Source organism: Hyaena hyaena, unplaced genomic scaffold, assembly GCF_003009895.1.
Source record: "Hyaena hyaena isolate Hyena2069 unplaced genomic scaffold, ASM300989v1 scaffold_1367, whole genome shotgun sequence".
NCBI classification, from domain to species: domain Eukaryota; kingdom Metazoa; phylum Chordata; class Mammalia; order Carnivora; family Hyaenidae; genus Hyaena; species Hyaena hyaena.
Genome location: NW_024082002.1, coordinates 174,509 through 195,016, shown reverse-complemented (window position 1 = coordinate 195,016; position 20,508 = coordinate 174,509). Strand labels below are relative to the sequence as shown.

The 20,508-nt window shown below is 48.3% G+C and overlaps 8 non-coding genes across 8 annotated transcripts; 4 read left to right on the top strand and 4 right to left on the bottom strand.

Annotated features, from left to right (window-relative positions):
* Nucleotides 1-1,179: 1,179 nt before the first annotated feature.
* Nucleotides 1,180-1,253, bottom strand: TRNAI-AAU. The gene has a single exon. It is a non-coding gene; the product is annotated as a tRNA-Ile (tRNA).
* Nucleotides 1,254-3,298: 2,045 nt separating this feature from the next.
* Nucleotides 3,299-3,372, top strand: TRNAT-AGU. Its single transcript has one exon. It is a non-coding gene; the product is annotated as a tRNA-Thr (tRNA).
* Nucleotides 3,373-6,996: 3,624 nt separating this feature from the next.
* TRNAV-AAC lies at nt 6,997-7,069 on the top strand. Its single transcript has one exon. It is a non-coding gene; the product is annotated as a tRNA-Val (tRNA).
* A 1,518-nt stretch (nt 7,070-8,587) lies between these two features.
* On the top strand, nt 8,588-8,669 carry TRNAS-CGA. Its single transcript has one exon. It is a non-coding gene; the product is annotated as a tRNA-Ser (tRNA).
* An 829-nt stretch (nt 8,670-9,498) lies between these two features.
* Nucleotides 9,499-9,571, top strand: TRNAR-ACG. Its single transcript has one exon. It is a non-coding gene; the product is annotated as a tRNA-Arg (tRNA).
* A 1,536-nt stretch (nt 9,572-11,107) lies between these two features.
* Nucleotides 11,108-11,181, bottom strand: TRNAI-AAU. The gene has a single exon. It is a non-coding gene; the product is annotated as a tRNA-Ile (tRNA).
* A 2,308-nt stretch (nt 11,182-13,489) lies between these two features.
* TRNAF-GAA lies at nt 13,490-13,562 on the bottom strand. Its single transcript has one exon. It is a non-coding gene; the product is annotated as a tRNA-Phe (tRNA).
* A 5,925-nt stretch (nt 13,563-19,487) lies between these two features.
* Nucleotides 19,488-19,581, bottom strand: TRNAI-UAU. The gene is made up of 2 exons: nt 19,544-19,581; nt 19,488-19,523 (listed from the first exon to the last, which is right to left on the bottom strand). It is a non-coding gene; the product is annotated as a tRNA-Ile (tRNA).
* Nucleotides 19,582-20,508: the final 927 nt, after the last annotated feature.

The window sequence follows — 20,508 nt, the reverse complement described above, 5'->3', positions numbered from 1 at the left end:
AACTTAGTCGCAGTGTGGTTTTTAAAGAGATCATAGTCATGCACAGTCTTTTGGACTCTAGTTTGCCTCTTCATAATTCCTTCACATCTTTTCATGAAGGACAACAGAGTGCCATACTAAAGAGTGAGAGATCAGTAAACATTTGTCAAAATTGTAATTTTGTTAGATTATTGAGCAGCGGAATGAATGCCTATTCAAGTCTCTAAATGTGTTACGGCCTGAGAAAGAGAGTGCTTTGTTCACATTGGAGAAAATTAAGCATATCATTTCCACTACTTGGCTTGGAAAACCCTATACTGTTGAGAAATTTCTAGATTCAACTCCTGGATGGTAGGACCAACTCATTTGAAAATAAGCTTTAATTTTCGACGGTGTACAAAGTGGAAATACAATCAGGAATACTCAAGATAAACTAAGAGAAAAGTGCAAAGGCAAAACAATGCATAAATGATTATGCATCTTTTGTGGGGAAAAGAAGAAAAAATGGTAATCAATATAAATATTTATATCCATGAAAACCAGTAAGGATAAATGAAGGGAAATTATGGACAGAGTTTACCAGGAGGTGATGGTGAGAAGTGGGCTGACAAAGAATACTGACCGAAGGGAAACGTTTGCATTTCTTTTTAAAGTTTCTTTTTTCAAACACCATCAATGTATGTGTTATTAACGCAAAAACTTCAAATAACTTTTCAACTTATGTAACCCTTTCATGTCAGAATAAGTGTGAGAGCGTATGAAACAACAAGATCTTTGTCAATTCTGACTATTAAAGTTTTGAAAGGTTTTTCTTTCTCATTTTTTGAGCCCTTTTTATCTTTTAGGCTGAACCAGGGAACGCAGAACGACCCACAGTGAGTGGTAGAAAGGGTGATTCCACAACTGGTTTTCAGGGTAAGCAAATAATTCAGGCTCTTCCCTTCCCAAAGGGTTTTGTCACAGGAAAACAAAAGGCGTCTGCTGTGCCTGGTCTCTGCGGCCAAGTCGCCCCCACTAGTGAGGTGCAAGAGCGCCAGGGGCCGAGACAGGTGCGGGCGGGGAGGGGACTGTGCCCACCTGAGGGGTCAACACCCACAGCAGAGAAGTTCGGAGACTGGTTCACCCGGCAAATACCGTCCCCGGAGGTGTGTGCGGGCCCGCAGGTGCCCTCCACGTGCCGCCCAAAAGCAGGGAGAGGCTTGGCCCGTACGGGGATCGAACCCGCGACCTTGGCGTTATTAGCACCACGCTCTAACCAACTGAGCTAACCGGCCAGCACACACGGGCTCTTCTTCCAACTGTGAACGGCACTCAGACAGCGTTGCTCCCTTGAGGTCTATCTCGGGAAACAGAGAAAATCGTTCCTATCCCTCCGTCCTTCCCGTCTGGAGGGGCCGATGGGGGAGAAGGGAGGGGAAAAGCTCCGTATTCGGCCTCGAGGGATCCTGCTTCTTCCGGGAAAACCCGAGAGGATTCAGGCCAACGTCCAGGAGCGGGATCCAGGTGGCTCGGCGCTCCCGGGGACCGTGGGCACAGGCCGGCTCCGCCCGCACCCTGGGGACCCGGGGACCTGCACCCCGCGCGGCGCGAAGCCCGCCCCCCAGTGTCGCCGAGCTGGAGCTGCAGTGCGGCTCCCGGGTCGCGTGGTGGCGCCCGAGCGCGGGCTGGCCTCTGCCGGGCTGCTGACCCGCCGGGACCCGGAGCGCAGCCGGAGCCCCGGACACAGCCCGAGGGAAGAGGGAGGCAGGGGGTGTGCTCCCGCCCGGGAGCAGCGCTGGACCCGAAACCGGAGGAGGAGCCGAGGCCCGGGTCGAGCGACTCCGGAGGAAGGCGGGAAACCTCGGGGCAGGTGCGCCCTTCCCAGCGCAGCCGGACGCGCCTGCCGGGACGCGTCCCCCCGGGGAGGGGCCGGCGGCCGAGGGGTCCAGCCATCTTCCGCTCTCTGCTACGTCCCGCTTCTGGGGTGCTAATGTTTTCAGAACTTAATCGGCCTGTGCACACCCTAAAAGCCTGCTTTCCCCTCCATTTGTGAGTACCTGGGAGCACATATATCTAGTAGTATATGGCCTTCTCTGGGATACTCACTGTAGTATGTAAGATGTTCAGTGCTTGATATGCACTTTTCCCCCTAGAAATGAGAATCATATCCTTTGACTAGCTAACTTTGCCTTTTATTTTCTAACTTTCCATTGCAAGTATTTGCGTTGAATATCATAAGCATAAATTATTCTTCTGGCCGTTGAGAATTCTTTTAGCGACTTTGTACATCGTTTGAAGCAACTAACAGGTATCTTCATTTGTTGTTGTTGTTGTTCTGTGGTGGAAATTCTGAAAGTTTGTAGAGTAGAATATTAATATTATCATCCTTGTTTTACCGGGGCACTTGCTATGGTAAATGATTTCTGAAAGTCTGGACCCCATTCAGACTTGACTTTGATCTCTAGAGACCAAAGTATTCATATCCGTCACTACTTGCCTTTTGTCACGGGCCAGTTTCCTGGGAAACGCTCTTAGTTTATCGGGAACCGCTCTTCGAACCAGTAAATAGGAGAGGGTGAGGGAAGTGGGGTTGGGAAGAGGCAGAAGTTGAGTCTCATGTAGTTTAACAGAGGCCTCAAGCTGGTGTCTCCGGGGAATTTGAACCTGGAATGGCGCTTCAGAAATGTCCCGCAGTGAGGCGGATGGGGTGGGGGGAGAGAGCTTGGTATCTTCCATCCCCCAGTCTTGGATGTGAGCACCCCTCAGAGGTGGGTGTAACTTTGAGCAAGGCGCCTCTTCTCTTGCGGAAAGTTCCTAGAGACCAACCCAGCTGTGAGTGAGCCATGGCCAGTCAACATTTGTGAGGCTGAGAAATGAGTGCCACTATCTTGGAGGGCCATCTGGCAGATACAAACGTATCTTCACAGGGTTTTTGCTACCGTGTGTCAGGCACGAGCTAATCTTTGACCAGTGACCTGTGCTTTTCCACACTAATAGAGGAGAGAGAAGGTGTGGAAAATGAAACCATGATTAGTAGATAGTAGATTCATTTTTTAATTTTGGGTTCAACAAAGGTCTGTGTCCCCCCCCCAACACCACGGTTTACAGTCTAGCGAGTCTAGTGGTGTCCTTGAAACAATGATCCAAAAAAAAGACAATCATTTCAATCCAGTCCCTTTGTTCATCCTTACAAAAGAACATTCTTCTTTGGTTTTGAGACATGATACATGTCTATTCTTTCGTTTTTAAAACATCTGGTAAACTAGTTACTAAGGCCATACCAGTTGAGATGTGTGAGATCATAGTGAAATAATATGTAACTTAGGTACTTCCTGTGCCTGGCTCCGTGGCTTAGCTGGTTAAAGCGCCTGTCTAGTAAACAGGAGATCCTGGGTTCGAATCCCAGCGGGGCCTGCTTTCTAGCTTTCATCTTGGCTTTTGTGATTTAACTTTCCATGTTTTCTCCGGGTGGATAGGAACCAACCAACCTGAATTTATGCTCTATACTCAGGCCTCTGAGAAGCATATCCTATCAATATACTGTACGAGTAATCGAAGGACTCAGTATTTGTTCCAGGGGTGATGTGAGGAGCGGGTAAGGAGCCTCACCAGACCAGCTGAGGTTTGCCCCTCTGTCCTACCATTTGAGACCAAGTGCCAGATTCAACCACTTTGAAAACATACCCTTTCAGATACTCTTTGTTTTACTAAGAAATTACTAAGAAAGGATTAATTACTTTCTTGTTGACTTTTGATCATCTGGGAATAAAAAGGTGTTAGAAGACTAATATTTAATTAAAACTCCTTAAAGTGGATTTGAATCTAATGGATGACATTATAAAACTCCATAAGAGTTGGGTAGTTAACAGTGCTAGAAAACTCCATGGTTACTCCGTAAGACAATTTTAATCAAGTCCTGGATGTTCACAACTGTGTCTTTGCTGAAGGGAAGTCTCTCTAATTGAAATAATCATTTCCTGACATAAGTTGTTCTTTATTCAAACATCCTCCCCTATTAAATGTTCCCTGGCTTGGGATCCTCAAACAGACAGCTCTCTTCTGTGCTCTTACAGTAGGCATGGTGTTGTTTTAGGTCAGCTGTGTGGTTCTTTCTTCTTCATGTCCAGGTATTCATTGCTAAAATTGGGCACAGGAGAGTTTAGTGAATTCATCTGAATGAAATGTCCATTAAAAGGTGAAAGGTAAGGTATGGTGATGATGAAAAGTGTTGGACAAAGAGAAATGATTGGGAAGTATTTCCACTTGGCGTCTAACCAGTGAACTTTAGGTGCGAAAAGAAAGTGATAATGGCCACCACACTGTAGATAATTACTTCCAAAAATCATTACTCAGCAGACGCAGCTGAGATCTTCCAGATTCATCTGTCCCTGTTACCTGTTGTCACACTTTCTTCTCTGTATTGGGATTGTTTAATGCTGAGTCTGTGTCTACAATTCCACATAAACAGCACATCAAACTTAGGAGTGTCAAACACTCTCAGATGGTTAAGTTTTAAGTTCTTGAGTCTTGTACCTACACCATGATTATACCTGGAAAAATCTCAAGTATCGTCGTGCTTTCCAGGGCTGATGTCCCCAGGGTTGACTCATTGCAGAATATCTGGAGTTGATCCTTCCTTCATCCCTCAGAATTTCTTTATCAACTCTAAGCATCTTGGCAGCCTGCCTGGAGCTGATGTCCCCAAATATCCACATCCAAACAGATCTCTCCCAAGCTTGAAACTCCTATTTCCACCTCCACTTGGAAAGTGGTACCACTTTCGTATAGGTACCACTAGCACAGTGCACCATAAAGTGAACTGACATCAATCCTGCTGGAAACTTGTGGTCAACCTTGATTCCTCCCTCTGCCTGACCCCACCATCAAACCATCACAAAGTCTTGTTGATTGTGCCTTCAGCATGTGTAAGATGTCTTTCCCATCTCTCCTATTCGTGCCTATTTGGGTCTTCAACTTCTCTTTTTTACCATTATCTATAAAGTTGCCCCTGTCTTCCAGATTGACCGTCTAAAGCCATTCTCAACACAGCAGACAAAGTCTCTGGCCTAAAACACAAGACATCACTTCCTTCCTAAAATTTACCAATTTTAACCCTCTCTTCTTTTTCTAATATATGCATATAAACCTATCTATTTTCCACTAAGCACTGTTCTAGTTGCTTTTAGTTGCAATATCTTCTAGTTTCCATTATACATTGACTTTGACTTGTGCATTATTTAGAAGTATAATCCTGAAGTTTCCCTATATCTGAAGATTTTCTACTTTTTTGTTATTGACTTCTTTTTTTTAAAATAGTTTATTGTCAAGCTGGTTTCCATATAACACCCAGTGCTCATCCCCACAAGTGCCCTCCTCCATGCCCATAACCCCCTTCCCCTCCCCCCCGACCCCCATCAGTCCTCAGTTTGTTCTCAGCATGTTATTGACTTCTTGTTGAATTCTGATGTCAGAAAACATTCTGAAAATTTATTTGAGCCCTTTCAAATTTGGGGGGACTTGTTCGATAGCCCTGTTTTGGTGAATTTTTCATGTGTACCTGAAAATAATGTGTTTTCTGCAAGAGTTAGGTGTAGTGTCTTAAAAGTGCTAATTAGGTCAAGTTGTTAAGTTACTAGCCATGGTCCAAACCTTCTATATCCTACTTATTCCCCCCTTTTCTTTCAGCTTCTCATCAGCTACTCAAAGAGGTCTTTAAAATCACTAACCATAACGTTGTGGTTGTTCTATTTCTTATTTTATTTCTCTCAGTTTTGCTTCATATAAGAATTAATAAGTCTTCTTGGTGAATTGATCATTCATTGTTATTGAATGTTCCTCTTTATCCTTGGTCTTGCTTTTTACCTTCAGGTCTATTCTGTTTGATACTGACATAGCCATACCAGCTTTCATGCCTAGTGATTTCAAGGTACAGCTTTCCTCACCCCTCTGCCTTCAACCTGTCATCATTATTCATCTTGTGTGTCTCTTGTAAGCAAGGTGCAGTTGGCTCCTGTTTTTCTTTATTTTACCATTCTGCCTACCTATCTCTGCCTTTTAATTATGTGTTTATTCCACTTACATGAAGCACGATTATTTATATTTGGATAAGTCCATCACCAAGTTATGTGTTTTCCATTTGTCTCCCTTGTTTTTTTTATTGTTTCTCTTTTTCTGGCTTTCTTTGAATTAATATTTATTATCCATTTAACTTTTGTTTAACCTAAAATATATTATCTTTTCTCTCCAGCTGCTTTTTAAGATTTTTCTTAAATCTTTGGTTTTCAAGCATTTCAATATGATTTAGGTGATTAGGATTTTTCTTATGATTATCCCAGCTGTCATTTGCTGGGCTTCTTGAATCAATGAGATTATGTCACTTTTATTGTTTCATTGATCTGTATTCTTAAGATTAGTGCATTTTAACAGTGTGAATTACAACTTTTTTTTTAAAGAAATCTTCACCGATGACATCTACACTCCAAAAATTAAAGCTTTGTCTCCGACCTCTCATCCTATTCGGATTAAATGATACCTTCCCTTCTGTGGAAGGCTCATACCTTATTTTCCTTGATCTGACCCATATATTCCCATTTAATCTCATTTCTTTCCATGCCCTGCTTCAATCCTTGGATAGCCCCCACCTCCCTCGTGACCTTCCCCCCCCAGCCACCTATCCCCGCCCCGCCCCCCGCCATTCCCTGCCTCGCAAGAGCATATCCACTCCACTCAGTTCCCAATGACAAGACCCCCTTTCTAACGTCTCTGCATCATATTTCATTGTCTTTTCATCTATGGAGTCTCAGAACAACGGGCATTGTCTCTAGAAAGGCTTCGAGGGCACTGGGGTAGTTTCCAATGTTTTTTGGCTAAACAGGCTTCTTTGAGCATTAGGGTAGATATATTTAGTGAACGCATTTCTACTGGGATAGGATATTGTTAATTTTGTAAAGAGAAATTCCTCTCAGGGGAGGGGGGGGCGGTGGAAAAAAAGACCTGGAGGCATCAAGGCATACTTATACCAGACCATTCTACCGCGGGGTTTCTGTAGTGTAGTGGTTATCACATTCGCCTAACACGCGAAAGGTCCCCGGTTCGAAACCGGGCGGAAACAGCCGGTTGTTACTGTTTTGCTTCTGAGTCTATTTCCTTTTAGACATGAACCTGCCCTTTCTGGGATCTCAAACTGAAAAATAAACGCGAACATTTGCCACCCCAAAGTATGTCAGTTTAGCATAAGGATAATTTTGAGCTGAAAGCAATTGAGAGAAGGCAAACAGGAAGGGCTCTCTGTCTTCATCCTCTTTGCCTAAAAGCAGGATATAAATGTCTCTTGGCGAAGGTGTTCCCCTCAAGGGAGAACCACCCTGATGACTAGAGGTGGGAAGTCAGCGCCAAGATTCATGTGCAGAAACAAACTGCTAAAATAACCCCATAGTCCACTCTTTGCCCCTCTATCTACCTCCCCACAATTGTTGCCCCTCCAAGCCCACACCCCCCTTTTCTTTGTCTACCTGCTTCCTTACAATGAATCTCCATTGGTTAAAATAGCATAAAAACTTTCTAATCTAACTGCTTCTTTGGGTTCTCGCTTCTTTTATGTGAAGCCTTCATGCCTGTAAGATTAAAATTTTTAAAAATCAACATCAACAAAATTTGTAAGCCCCTGTTCATCTGTCTTTTCTCAGTTGGATTCGTAGGCCCCAGCTACCAATCTAAGAGAGGGAAAATTCTTCCTCCTTACATACAGAAACTGGGAACACCAGGGCTTAAGGAATTGGAAGAAAATGCATACATATCCGACAGGAGGTGAAGGAAGAAGCGTGTAATGTGGAGCCATGAGTTTTCACATTTCAACCTAACTCACGTGGTCCCATACAAAATAAATACATTATATAGTGTGTTACAATGATCATGAGTGAGATGAAGAAAAATAAACAAAGAATGGGGAGAAGCACTGGAATGAGGAGAGTTGAAAGTTTCAGATGTGATGTTCAGGCTGTGCTTCAGGTGATATTTGATGAGGTGATATTCGAGAAAACGCCTGCAGGAGGTAAGGGGCTGGGACACACGTGTGTCACAGCAAGAGCATCCCAGCAGAGTGAGAGTCAGAGCAAAGCAAGGGGACAGCCATGTGACACATGAGACCTTCAGAGCCCAGAGGCCCAAGTGGGAACTTGGGTATTTACTCTGATGGAAAGAGGAGACACTGAGGAGTCGTGAGCAAAGCTGCGCCACGAAGTGGTTTAGGTTCAGAAATCTCTCTGGCTGTTACTGAGGGAGCGTCTGGTGAGGCTGGGAAGGCTGGATGAGGGAACCCCGGGAGAAATGTTCCCAGCATCCCATGGTAGAGGTGCGGGTGTCCCACATCAGGCTGCTAGCAGCTGGGTGGTGGGAAGGTTTTCAGATCTAGATGCATTCCGAGGGCAGAGGAAAAGATTGAATGAAAGATTGAAGTCAAGGGTGTTGCCAAGACTTTTGCCTAAATGTCTGAAAAGCTGAAATAGCCGTGAAGTGGAAGAAGGTTTTGAGGGAACACTCAGGCATCGGCCACCCTATCTCTTCTTCCACGCCACACGGTAAATGACACGCACTTATCTTCAGTCCAGCGAGTAGAGACCTTGTCATGAGGGCTGTGATGGCCGAGTGGTTAAGGCGTTGGACTCGAAATCCAATGGGGTCTCCCCGCGCAGGTTCAAATCCTGCTCACAGCGTTGCAACCTTTTGGTGATGGTCCTGGACCGCCCCCCACCCCGTACACAGACAAATCTCTTCAGCCACCATCCCAACTTATAACTGGAGTGTTTGAGGAGCGTGGACCACCAGCCAGGTGTCACGTCCATCCTCCCTTTCCCTGGTCCGGGCGTCTGACAAGGTCCGGATGTCCGTCTCCCCACCGTCCGTGCTGACCTCCGGCCTTAGCTTAAAGACACCGCTGCGTTGACGTCAAGTTGTTAAATCTGATGAGCGCCTGCTCACGGCTGTTTTGTCTACTTTGAGGAACCAAGTAAAATTTAAACCAATTTTGTATTTCTTAGTAAATGGGTTCCTGGTTTCCAAGTTTCTCTTGTCAGATGCGAATCTAAAAATGTATACTTGCGCTGAATTCTCGCCTCCTTGTTGCATTTTGTGTTTATTGCAGTTTTGGGCAGAGGAATATGGGCGGGGCGGTAAGAAAGAGCCCAAAACCAGGCACTAACGTAAGCGGGAGTGAAGAGGGAATCAAGAGAAAGCGTGAACACTGAGTCCCTGGAGATTTGTTCAAGCAAAAAGCAAACTAATGCAAAGCGGACAGTTCGAAGCATCAAACAAGTTTCCAATGGGGACAGTCAGAGAAGTGCAGATCGACCTGTTTTCAATGAAAGCATTATTTTATGTAAATGTAGTGTGCAAGCAAGTCGTAAAGTAAATTGTGCTTTCCCAGAATCGGTACAGAGTTTGTTCCTAGTCCGTATGTAAATTACAAAACCAACCACTTCCTTACATGGCGTGAAGTGTGTAAAATAATGAAAATACTAGCACTGGGAACCCCTCAGCAGCTGTGGGCCAGTGGCGCAATGGATAACGCGTCTGACTACGGATCAGAAGATTCCAGGTTCGACTCCTGGCTGGCTCGTTGGGCTCACCTTTTTTTTTTTTTTTTTTCCGTTCTTCACACTCTCCAGGTACAAGAAAGAAAGAAAGAAAGAAAGAAAGAAAGAAAGAAAGAAAGAAAGAAAGAAAGAAAGAAAGAAAGAAAGAGAGAAAGAGAGAAAGAGAGAAAGAGAGAAAGAGAGAAAGAGAGAGAGGGAGGGAGGGAGGGAAGAAGGAAAGAAACAAAGAAACAAAGAAACAAAGAGAAAATATTGAAACAATACTTAAAGTCCTCCAAATACATTTTCCTGGAACTGATCCTTCGCCCTCGCGATGCTGTCCCACACCGGCTGTGGGTTGAGTCTGAAAGAGATGTCAGAAGCATCGAAGGAACGATCCTCTAAGATTTTTCTTCTTTCATCTCTTCTTGAACTTCAGACAGGACATTGGCTGGACAAGACCATTAGAAGGAAGGTTTTAAAATCAGAGAAGCTCTAAAGCCGTATCTTCTCCATCCATATTTTTCCCCAATAGGAAGAGTCCCCACCCCAGAGGTCTCTCCTGCGAGCTGTTTCCTCACACCGTTACCAGCAGAGAAAGGGGGCCTGGGGAACCTCTCAAGGAAGATTGGCTGTGGGGACACGGGTGCGAGCGGGGCCCCGCTCTTTGCCTCACTGGGGCCCCTAGAGCTTGGCCCTGACAGCCGCTGTCGCCACTCCGCCCCGACGCGCCCCCACGTGCCTGGCCGGGCCATCGTCGGGACAGACGCCCTCGAGGGACAAAGAACCGACATGAATCCCTTCTTTTACAGAAGTAAACAGCCGGGAGAAGACGAAGAAGACCTGGGAGGCGGCAGCACGTTGGGGGGCGAGGGGGGGAGGGGTCTCTCAACAGACCTGCCTCCTCCCTGTGCGTCGAGCCCCAGCATAGCTGTGCCAAGTGGGGGAAATTCTTCAAACCAACCCAGAAGATCATCCTCAGACGTGGACCAGTTTCCGAATGTGTAGCTTGTCTCCTCGCTGTGCCTCGCAGGTGAATTGCGGTCAGCGTGTGCGCGCCTTGGCCGGCGAGGACCAAACCCGGGAACGCAGGTGCGCGGCCCCGCGCGGCGCCCGCAGGTGCGCGGAGGCCGGAGGCGGCTCAGCGCCGCACGCAGCGCGCGGTCCTTGCAGGTTCTCGGTGGAAACGAAGACGCGAGCGCAGGCCTGCCCGGAGCAGAGCCCAGGGTCGCTGCGCCAGCCAACCGAGTCACTGGCCAAGCTGCACCTGCTTCCGTTTCTCTATTGCAGCTTCTCTGGCGCGTCCAAATAATACCGCCTCCTGAAATTTCACTAAAAACTGAGCAGGCACATTTCTAAAACTCTCCTTGATTCCCCCTTTCCCAAAACACCACCGCCTCGCTCCCACACCACTCCCTCAAGTTGCTTCAGGAGACCCTTCCTAGTGGGTGTAGTTACTTTTAATTAAAAACAACCAAAGCGAAGCGAAAACACATGGCCTTCTTGATGAGAAGAAGAATGTCTGAACTTTGGATTCTGATTAGTGGCTATGTGGGGTCTAAAGAAAAGGACACCACATGTGGCCCGTACGGGGGTCGAACCCGCGACCTTGGCGTTATTAGCACCACGCTCTAACCAACTGAGCTAACCGGCCACCTACGAGAAGCATATTTCTAAAAAATGGTAAGTTCATCGACATTTCTGTTTGCCCAGAACTAAAGGAACTTCTCTTCTTCCTCCTCCTGCTTCTGAGACCTCCGAACCATAGTCCCAGCCTGTAATGAGAGGTCCACACTCTCGGTTCTCGGGATTTGGACTGGAAAACCCACGGAGACACTTGTGCAGAGGCTGAGTGCAGCCTGTTCGTGGAGAGAGCACTGTAACGGGGTTTTCACTTGTGAAGGGAGTCTCCCCTTTTTAGAGGCGAGTCTGTAACTCTGGATCACACGTTGCAAACTTCTCTTTCAGGACTTGTACCTTAGTGACCCATCCAGTCCTGGTCGGTTCCAAGCAAGGAAACGGAGACGAGCGCGATGGAGGAAAGGGGCGGGTGCCCGGGGTCTTTGAAGCCCTATAGGCACCTGCCCTGACGTCATCAGACGGGACCCCAGCAGCACGGTCACACGGTGAGTGGGGGTGACCTGTTGTCCTGTCTGGGGCGGAGGGGCAGGGCCTCGGAGGTTTGCAGAGAGAGAGGTGCTGGCGGCGCCCGGCTGCTAACTCTCCCCCGACGGCACCTGCTGGTGTCACTCAGACTGCAGCTTGCGAGCCGGGGGACCCCCGGAGTCAGCCAGCTGCGCGCTGCGCTCCCCAGGAGCCGACCGGCCCGCCCCCCGAAGACAAGTTGAAGGTATTGCGCGTCACTTCCTTCCCTTGTATTTTTCGCACACTCGTGCTGAGATTTTCATTGAAAATTTTTATTTGGAGCGAAGAGAATCAACAGGTGATGACTCTGTTGATTTCAAGCCGACGCTGGCGCCAGGGAGCACGAGCCTCCAGAGTCCACTCTGGACGCGTCGAGGGTCGAGGGCTCCAGTCCCGGGGCCCAGGGCTTCCGAGACTCCGAGGTGGCCTCCGCAGTCTGCGTCCTCCCCGTCGTCGCGGGAAGCCGCGCCCCCGCGGCCCCCCACCGCGTCCCGGGTCCCCATGGAAGCCGCGTCTCCCCCCACCCCCACCCCGCGTCCCGGGACCCCGGGGTCCGCAGGCAAAGCCACTGCGACGCACCTCGCTCGTTTCCCGGCCTTGAAACGTCCAAAGGATTGCCCTGGACTCCTTCCTCGGCGGACAAACGGAGTTTGCAAGGCGGCCGGGCTCCCTGACTTTTCTGTCTCCGCCCCAGGGTTTCGGGGCCGCTCACAGGCGCCCCGCACTCGCTCTCCTACAGAAACCAGCCCGTTCCCGACTGGTGAAACCTAGGATGTAGGTCAGCTGCCTTCACCCCACCCCACCTTCAGTTACCTTCCCAGGTAGACTGAAGGTCCCACGTCCAACAACTGTATTTTTCTGTACCTGCTTTTAAATGAAATATTGCATATGAAGGTAGTCATTCCGGATCAGAAGGGCTCATGAAAAGAGCTGTCCTTCAACACAATGGTATAGAACGAATCTCCATCGATCCTGGACTCTAACTACCCTCAAATCCTCCTCAAAGGCCACCAGGGCGCTTGTCTTCTCGTTTGTCCTCCCCAAAATATCCTATCCATAGTCAAGCATACCTTTAATATCCCCTACTATATCCTTGGCAATACACAATGTAGCATCTGCAGCAAATGTCTTGTAAGAGAATTTCACATGATGCATGTTATGTTTCAGATTAGATTCCGTTAATTATCAAGCACTGTCTCGGAAAAAATAATAAATCAATATCCACAATTCCTATGATATTTTACAGCATATATATAGTCACATATAATCTTAAATACTACTAAAAGTCAATTAATGTTTAAACTATCATTCTCGCCTTTCTGCACAGTGAAATGACGCGCTAGGACTGTCCATACAGCTGAAAACCGAGATGCTGTATAAAGTAAGCAAAACTACTCACGGGTTCAAAGTACTGAGCATGCAGGTCCGGGTTGCCCACGACACCAAGTGAAAGCAGAAACAGAGGTAAGTAAGTGAAAAACTGAAAGTGCTTTGCCCTGATTCTTATAGATGGAATTAATAACATCCCAGTGCTCTGGAAAGGGCACTGAGCTCCCTTTCTTCACCTCCAGGAACTGCTGGACGCTGTGGAGGAACATGGGTGTATAGATGTACAGCTGCATTATCCAGAGTTTACAAAGGCCCTTTCCAGTAAGGTAGGGTGAACGTATGATGTTCCTTTCCACATTAATAGCGCCGTGGACTTAACTTATCTGAATGTGACTGACATTTGGTATGGGTCCATCTTCACGGTTTAGGGCGCCAATCAGTAGTAGGAAAGTCAACAACATTTGCAAAAAAAAGGGACTGATAATACCTGCCGAGACCCGGGATCGAACCAGGGACCTTTAGATCTTCAGTCTAACGCTCTCCCAACTGAGCTATCTCGGCAAGCCCTGGGACTACTTTTTGTCAATTACTCCTTAAATAAGCTTTTGTAAACAGCCTACTTGCCTTTTAGAAGGCTATATTTCAGGAAAGTAAGTAAATTTGTTGTGTTGTTTTCTGAAAATGTTACATTTCTCCCATTTCAAAAATAATCGTACCAACATAAAAATCAGACCATGGGGTCACTATATCGTACACCTGAAACTAATACAACACCGTATGTTAACTATACAAAAAAAAAGTTAAAAAATTTACACAATGCGTGAACATATTCAAGTTTTCCTGAGTATTATAGGAAGAACGGAAAAAAGGTGATAAAAAATTTTATATAGGGTTTCTAATGACATGAATTAGATAGCCGTAGGGGTGTAGTGATTCAAAGCTTCTTGAAAGAATTCAAGAAAACAGCATTTGGGGTAATTTCTAGTTTGGACCTCAAACATTTTTTATTCTTTTAGTTGTTTTTATTCCTTTTCCCTTTCATTTTATGAAGGTGTAAATTACATAGAGTTCGCAAATCCTAAGCGCACACCTTGATGATTTTTACGAGTTTACACCCTGTGTAAGCACCTCAGTGCCGCCAGACTCCCTCTCGTTTGCTGTCCTCCCAAAGTCAGCCACTGGTCCGGGCTCTCACTGGATGTGCTGTCTTTATTTTGTGTCTTAAACACATTAAATCAAATTGAATCTGCATTCTTATGTCTGGCTTCTTTCACTCAATATCGTCTTTGAGATTCATCTGTGTTTTTATCTGTGAAAACAGTTTGTTCCGTTACATCAACTTCCATTTGGTTACATCACAACTTACCTGTTCGTTCTACTTGTTCATTCTAATGCTGATGGTGGCCATGTGGTTTCCAGTTCTAGGCTACAGAAGCCATCGAACCCTCTCGTGGGCGGTTTTAGGTGAACATAACCACTCATTCATCAGATAAATAGATAGATACATAAATAGACACAAAGATACATACATAGATAAGTACATAGATACACAGATAGAAGTATGAAATTGCTGGGTCACAGGATATATGTATGTTTAACTTTATTAGATGTTGCTGAATAGTTTTCAAAAATACATGCATTACGTGTATCCACTATTAACAACCATGGATGAGGCTTTTGGTTATGTCATAGACTAGCCAGTACTGGATATTTTCAGTCATTCTAATTTTGGCTATTCAGTCCAGAATGTAGTGCAGTTTCTTTGTGATTTTCACATGTATTTTTTGATGACTAATGATACTGATTATTAACAGGGGGGAGAACAAGATATTTTTGGTGTTTCTTTTTGTTGTTTAAAATATTTACGTTATGGAGGTATATATTATTTGGATAATTGAAAAAATAGTAATTTAGCATATGCTGTATCAAAAATTATATGGGCTATTTGCAGTCCGCAAGCCCCACCTCCTATGTAATGTAAAACATCATAGTATTTATGTACAGACAAGGCCAAACACAAATCTTTTCTCTTTTGCCCAAACCTGCTAGTAAGACCAACCTCGGACCCCTCCCCCTCCCTCCTTGCCAAGTTCTTGTCCTTTGTCTCATGAGCGATTAGCTAAGATGCGAACTGTTTGCCCCTCTGTTCCCCCGGTTCAATGATTCAAGAAAGACTCACGGGACTCAGCCTATAGTTGTTCTCATAGCTATGATTTATTATAGCAAAAGGAAACGAAGCACAGTGAGCAAAGGGAAAAGGCACCCGGAGCAAAGTCTGGGGGGAACCAGGTGCGCGTCACAGAGGACAGGCTTAATTCCCACAGCCAAAAACTGTGACAAGACAGGCAAAATGTCCACCAGGGAATTTCCCTAGAGCCCAGTGTCCAAATACCAGTGCAGGGAGGGCGAGACTCCCTGGCATATATCGAAATTTCAGACCCAGGAAGAAAGCGGGTGTTCAGTATGAACTGTATGGTTTGCATGAATAGCTTAGGCAAGGGGGGCCGCTCCTGCCATTTGGGAAATGGTGGGAACTCTCTTAATCTAAGTTCCCAGATGCCAGCCATGGGCCAATCTTGCAAGCAGGCCTAAGGCCTGCAGTCCCAGGCCTGCTGTGCAACCTCTGTCTGTACAATCCCCTTGAAAGTAGTTAGACACGCAAATGAACACTTCCCAGTCATCTGATTGGAACCTCTCCAGTGGGAGCTGTGTCCGATTCCCTCTCAAAGTCTAAGGCAGACCACCCTGCAGAGAAGGCTGCGATCCAGCATTCTGGAGCACTCTCCTGATCACGAGGGCCGGAAGAAAGTCCATGTCCTCATCTATCTGGCTTTTGTCTTTGGCAATTTGGTGTCCCGAGTCACGCAGGAGCAATAGGCCACCTGGGACACTCGTCCCATCCACCCATGCCTGCTGTGGTCCTTTCCTGATGGCTGCTCTGGGGTCAATCCCAGTGAGCCCAGCCCCTGACACAGGTGCACGTAAGGATCTAATTTTGCTTCTTTGTTTGGGAGTTATTTTGCTCTGGCTCTTAGCCTTGATATTATGGGTAACTCCAAATCCACCCCAAACGCCCTTCAGAAGCCCCCCCCCCCACCGCACGCTTTAGGGCACTGTGGTGACAATTCAGTTCATTTCCTCCCCTAAATGGCAGAATTTAACTCCTGCAACTATCTCATTTTAGTATCCCCTTGATTATTTAAGATAACAAAGTCTTTCCACTTTTGATTCTGACCTGAGCCAAAGTCTGGCGCTTAACTGACTGAGCCACCCAGGTGTCCCCGTAACTTTGTAAAATGTGAGAAACATATAACTGCACCAAATGTTCCTTCCTCAGAGCTCTCCCTTTGCAAAGATTGTGTTTCCCAGGCAGCTGAACTAACTTGTGTTCGAATGAAACTCTTTTCCTTTCTCTTTAAAGATTTTTAATAAGCTTATTCAATTTGCATCCAGAACATAAAGCAATGACCTGTGCTCAGGGACCTGGGGGCTGGGAGACAGGACCAGGAAGGACCTTGATCCTCACAAATACTCACAACCAAGGGAATGTATTATCTAGGCAAAACAATAAAAACTCACAAAATTGTTTCATGAACTATAATTTGGATGTGACAGAAGACACAAAAGTAGGCCATACTTAAGTTATGAATAAAATTGCTTACAGAGCTTTTTAAGGATATGGATCTTTTCAGTTCGTACCGGAAATAGAAATGGAAACTGGGGAGAAATACGCAAAGAGTAAAGAGATCCAAAGGTCAAAATTGTGAGAAAAGTTTCTTCTTCAACTATTTAAAATTCTATCACTCCATAAAAAGCCAAAAAATTTATTGGACACATATGAAGAGGGAAATTTATGAAGTCGAATATTTGGCCCCTCTTCTGTTTTAAAAAATTTTAATGTTTATTTATTATTTTGAGAGAGAGCGAGCAAGCAGGGGAAGGGCAGGGAGAGAGGGAGGCACAGAATCCAAAGCAGGCTCCAGGCTCTGAGCTGTCAGCACAGAGCCCGATGTGGGGCTCAAACTCCCAGACCATGAAATTATGACCTGAGCTGAAGTTGGACGCTTAACCGACTGAGCTGCCCAGGTGCCCCTTCCTCTCTCTCTCACTCTTTTTTTTAAATTTTATTTTAGAGAGAGGATGCACACCGGCTGGGGAGAGGGGCAGAGGGAGAGAGAGAGAATCTTAAGCAGGCTCCACACCCAGAGCCCAACATGGGGCCCGACATGGGCTGGATCCCAGGACTCTCGGACCATGACCTGAACCAAAATCAAGAGTTGGACACTCGACTGACCGAGCCACCCAGGTGCCCCTACATGGCCTTTTCTGATGGGATGTGAGGTCTCATGTGGTGATTCTGCTACACTGGGGCCTGAACACACTCATTCCCAGTTCTATTTCTCAGCCAAGCATATAAATCAATCCTTAGTTGGCAGAAGCGTACGTCAACTCTAGAAAAACCTTGAGCTACAGTGTTTAAAATACCCAATATTTTCACCAGGAACAGCCAACAGAAACCCGGACTCTTCCCTTGTCATCGTTCCCATCTAACCACCTTACTTCTTCCTCTTTCCTTTTTTTATCTTCCTTTTCTCTTCCCAAAGTTCTGAATTTCTCCTACTGCACCGTTTTGAGATTCTATAGGTATTTTTGAGCATTTTCTACATGTCACACAATCAAAAGTTTAGGGAAAAAAAAGTCATGGTAATTGTCCTTGATAAGCTAACTCGTAGGAAAGATGGTGTTTACGATGAGCTAAATGTGAATTTAGTGCTGCCAATTATCGATGAGGAAGAGAGGAGAAGCCACCAGACCTGTTCCTGGGCCGCGAAGGAGGAGCAGGCATCTGGCACCGGGACCGGGTGAAGAGAGTGTCCAGGCAGAGAAAGGACTCAAACAGGCCTGGGCACCGCACTGGCGCATCCCTGTTCTGACCTCTGACCTCACATTCTTTAGTGAAAAAAACCTCGAGACAGAACAAAACTCCCTTGTTAATGTTGTTCATTTCTCAGCATCTACATTTAACCTTCATTTTGCTAAGACAAAGAAATTACATCAATAAAACAAAATAAAATCTCACCCTAAGGGGTTAAGGGGGGGCAGAGGGGGCAAAAGATCAGAGACAGCCCAGCCCTGGGCAGGAAGGCTCTGGAGTCGCTTCCCTGAGCCTCTGGCGATTTCACACGGGTCCCCGAACATCCTCAGTCACAGTCCTACCTGGTACCACATGTAACATCACGTCAGGTAGTAGCTTTTTAAACATTATCGAAGAGGCTCTTTGCGGAAAAACAGGCCGCAGTGAGCTTCTAGGGCCCCACGGTGAGGCCTGGGCCTGACTTAGCCGTGTGGGTCCGACTTGCCTCCCTGTGTCCTTTGCGCCTCTGCCTACCTGCCACTCGCTCAGAGAGGCGTCCGTCACCTCCCTGTGCAGTCACAGAGCCCTCCCAGCACACTTTCCGGTGCCTCCCGTCCCTTTATCCGGTTTTTATTTTTCTCTAGAAAGCACGCGGCCACTTTGGTTGCATATACACGTCTAACTGGTGGCGGCGGGGGGGGGGCGCCCTAGGGGGGGGGCGCCCTACTGGAACTGGGCCTCCGGAGCGCAGAGGCTTGTTTCACGCGGGAACCTCGACACACAGCGTGGAGCCGGCAGAACCGGAGGCCACAGCTGTTAAGCGGCCGCATTTGAAATAGCGCAGCAGAGGGAGTGGGTTTGGGGCTGATGATTTCCCCACGTGTTGATGTTACAGACCTGAGGGGGTTAAGGTCACAGAAGTGTCCGGGTCAGCAGGATGCCTGGCTCTGGGTTCAAACGAGAGCACGAGGTGTGCGAGAGGCTGTGATCAAGGAACGAATGTCACACAAAGAACTGCACAGCCTCGGCTGAGAGGCCCGCCGACGGCGGAACCACAGCGAATGTCGTATTTAAGGAACCGAAGAGGCGGAGGCCTGAGGCAGAACGAGCCCGGGAGAGGCCGGACAAAAGCCGGGCAACCTTGAATCACTCATTTCAGACGCCGCGTCAGGATGAATGCAGTTCTGCAAACAGGCCTTGTCTGTTTCCTGATGACGTTGGGAACCTCGCTGCCGGCGGCCAGCCGACGCGACTCACGCCCCACGGAGAGGTCACAGGTGGAATCCGGCCACCTAACCGCGCGCGCCCTGCGGCGTCCGAGCCAGGATGCGGGGGCCCCCGGCGCTCCGCTGCCCCCTCGGTTCCCAAAGAGCCGCGGATTCGTTTAAGGAAAGAAGCGGGTAAAGGATGAGGGGGCCTCCTCGGCAGGTGGCTGCGAGGTCCCCTGATCCAGGAGAAGCGAATTTGCTTGGATAAATTCAATTTACCTCCTTCTGGTTTGTGGTTTCGTCCTGATCGAAAACTACCGACTGCCCGCCATATCCGCGGGCTCGCCATGGAAAATAAAACCAGCGCCCTCCGGAAAATGCACCCGAATAAAAGCAGTGTGAAGTCGCACAGGGAAGAAAACATGCTCCAGGTGAGGCTCGAACTCACAACCTCGGCATCACCCGCACATATACTGCTGTATAAGTACCGCGCGCTAACCGATTGCGCCACTGGAGCATGCTTTCCCCGCGCCGCCAGCGCGCGCTCTACAGACCTGGGGCCGGGCCGGGGCCGGGGCGCGGGGCGCGGGGTGCGGGAACGCCGCCGGCCGCACGCCTCCCCCTCCCCCTCCCCCCGGGACCCGGCGCGCGCCTTGCTCCCCGCCGCCCGGGACCCCTCCCCGCCTCCCCTGCAAGAAGGGAGCGGCGTCCGCCGAGGCGCGAGCCGCGTAGCCGCACGGCCGGCTGCTCCGCGAGCCTCCCGCCGCACCCGGGGCGCCGGCCCCGGCCCCGCACGGCCCCCGGCGGCTGCGCAGCCCGGTCCCCGCCTCCGCGAGCCCGGGTCCCAGCCCGCCGCTCCCGCCGGAGAGCCGCTGCAGCCGCGACCGCCCCTCGTTCGTGCTGCGCGTCTCGGCGGCCGAGGCGGGGTCCACACGCCCATCCCCGCTCCATCCGCCCACCTCCAACCCCCTCCAGCCCCCACCCCATCCCTCCATCCCCTCAGCACCACCCCTCCACACCCCCTCCCCAAACTCGTCCCTCATCTCCCCACCCCATCCCTCCACACTCTACCCCCACCCTCACCGCCCCATCTGTCCACCTTCAACCCCCTCCAACCCCCACCCCCTCCCCGTTCCTCCCCCTCCACCCACGCATCCCTCCCCCTCCCCCACTCCACTCCTTCACCGCCCCCCTCCACCATCTCCCTACCCATCCCCTTCCACCCACCTCTCCTCATCCCCCTAAAATTCCTCCACCCTCCCTCTCCTCCACCCCTCTCCCCTGCTCTTCCACCACCCAGCTCCTCCCACGCCCCAGCACCCCTCCACACACACCCCCCCGCATCCCCCTCCACCTCCCCCCATACCCACCTCCCTCACCTCCATCCCCTTTTCCACTCCCTCCTTCCTCTACTCTCCCCCTCCTCTACTCCAAGCCCCTCCCC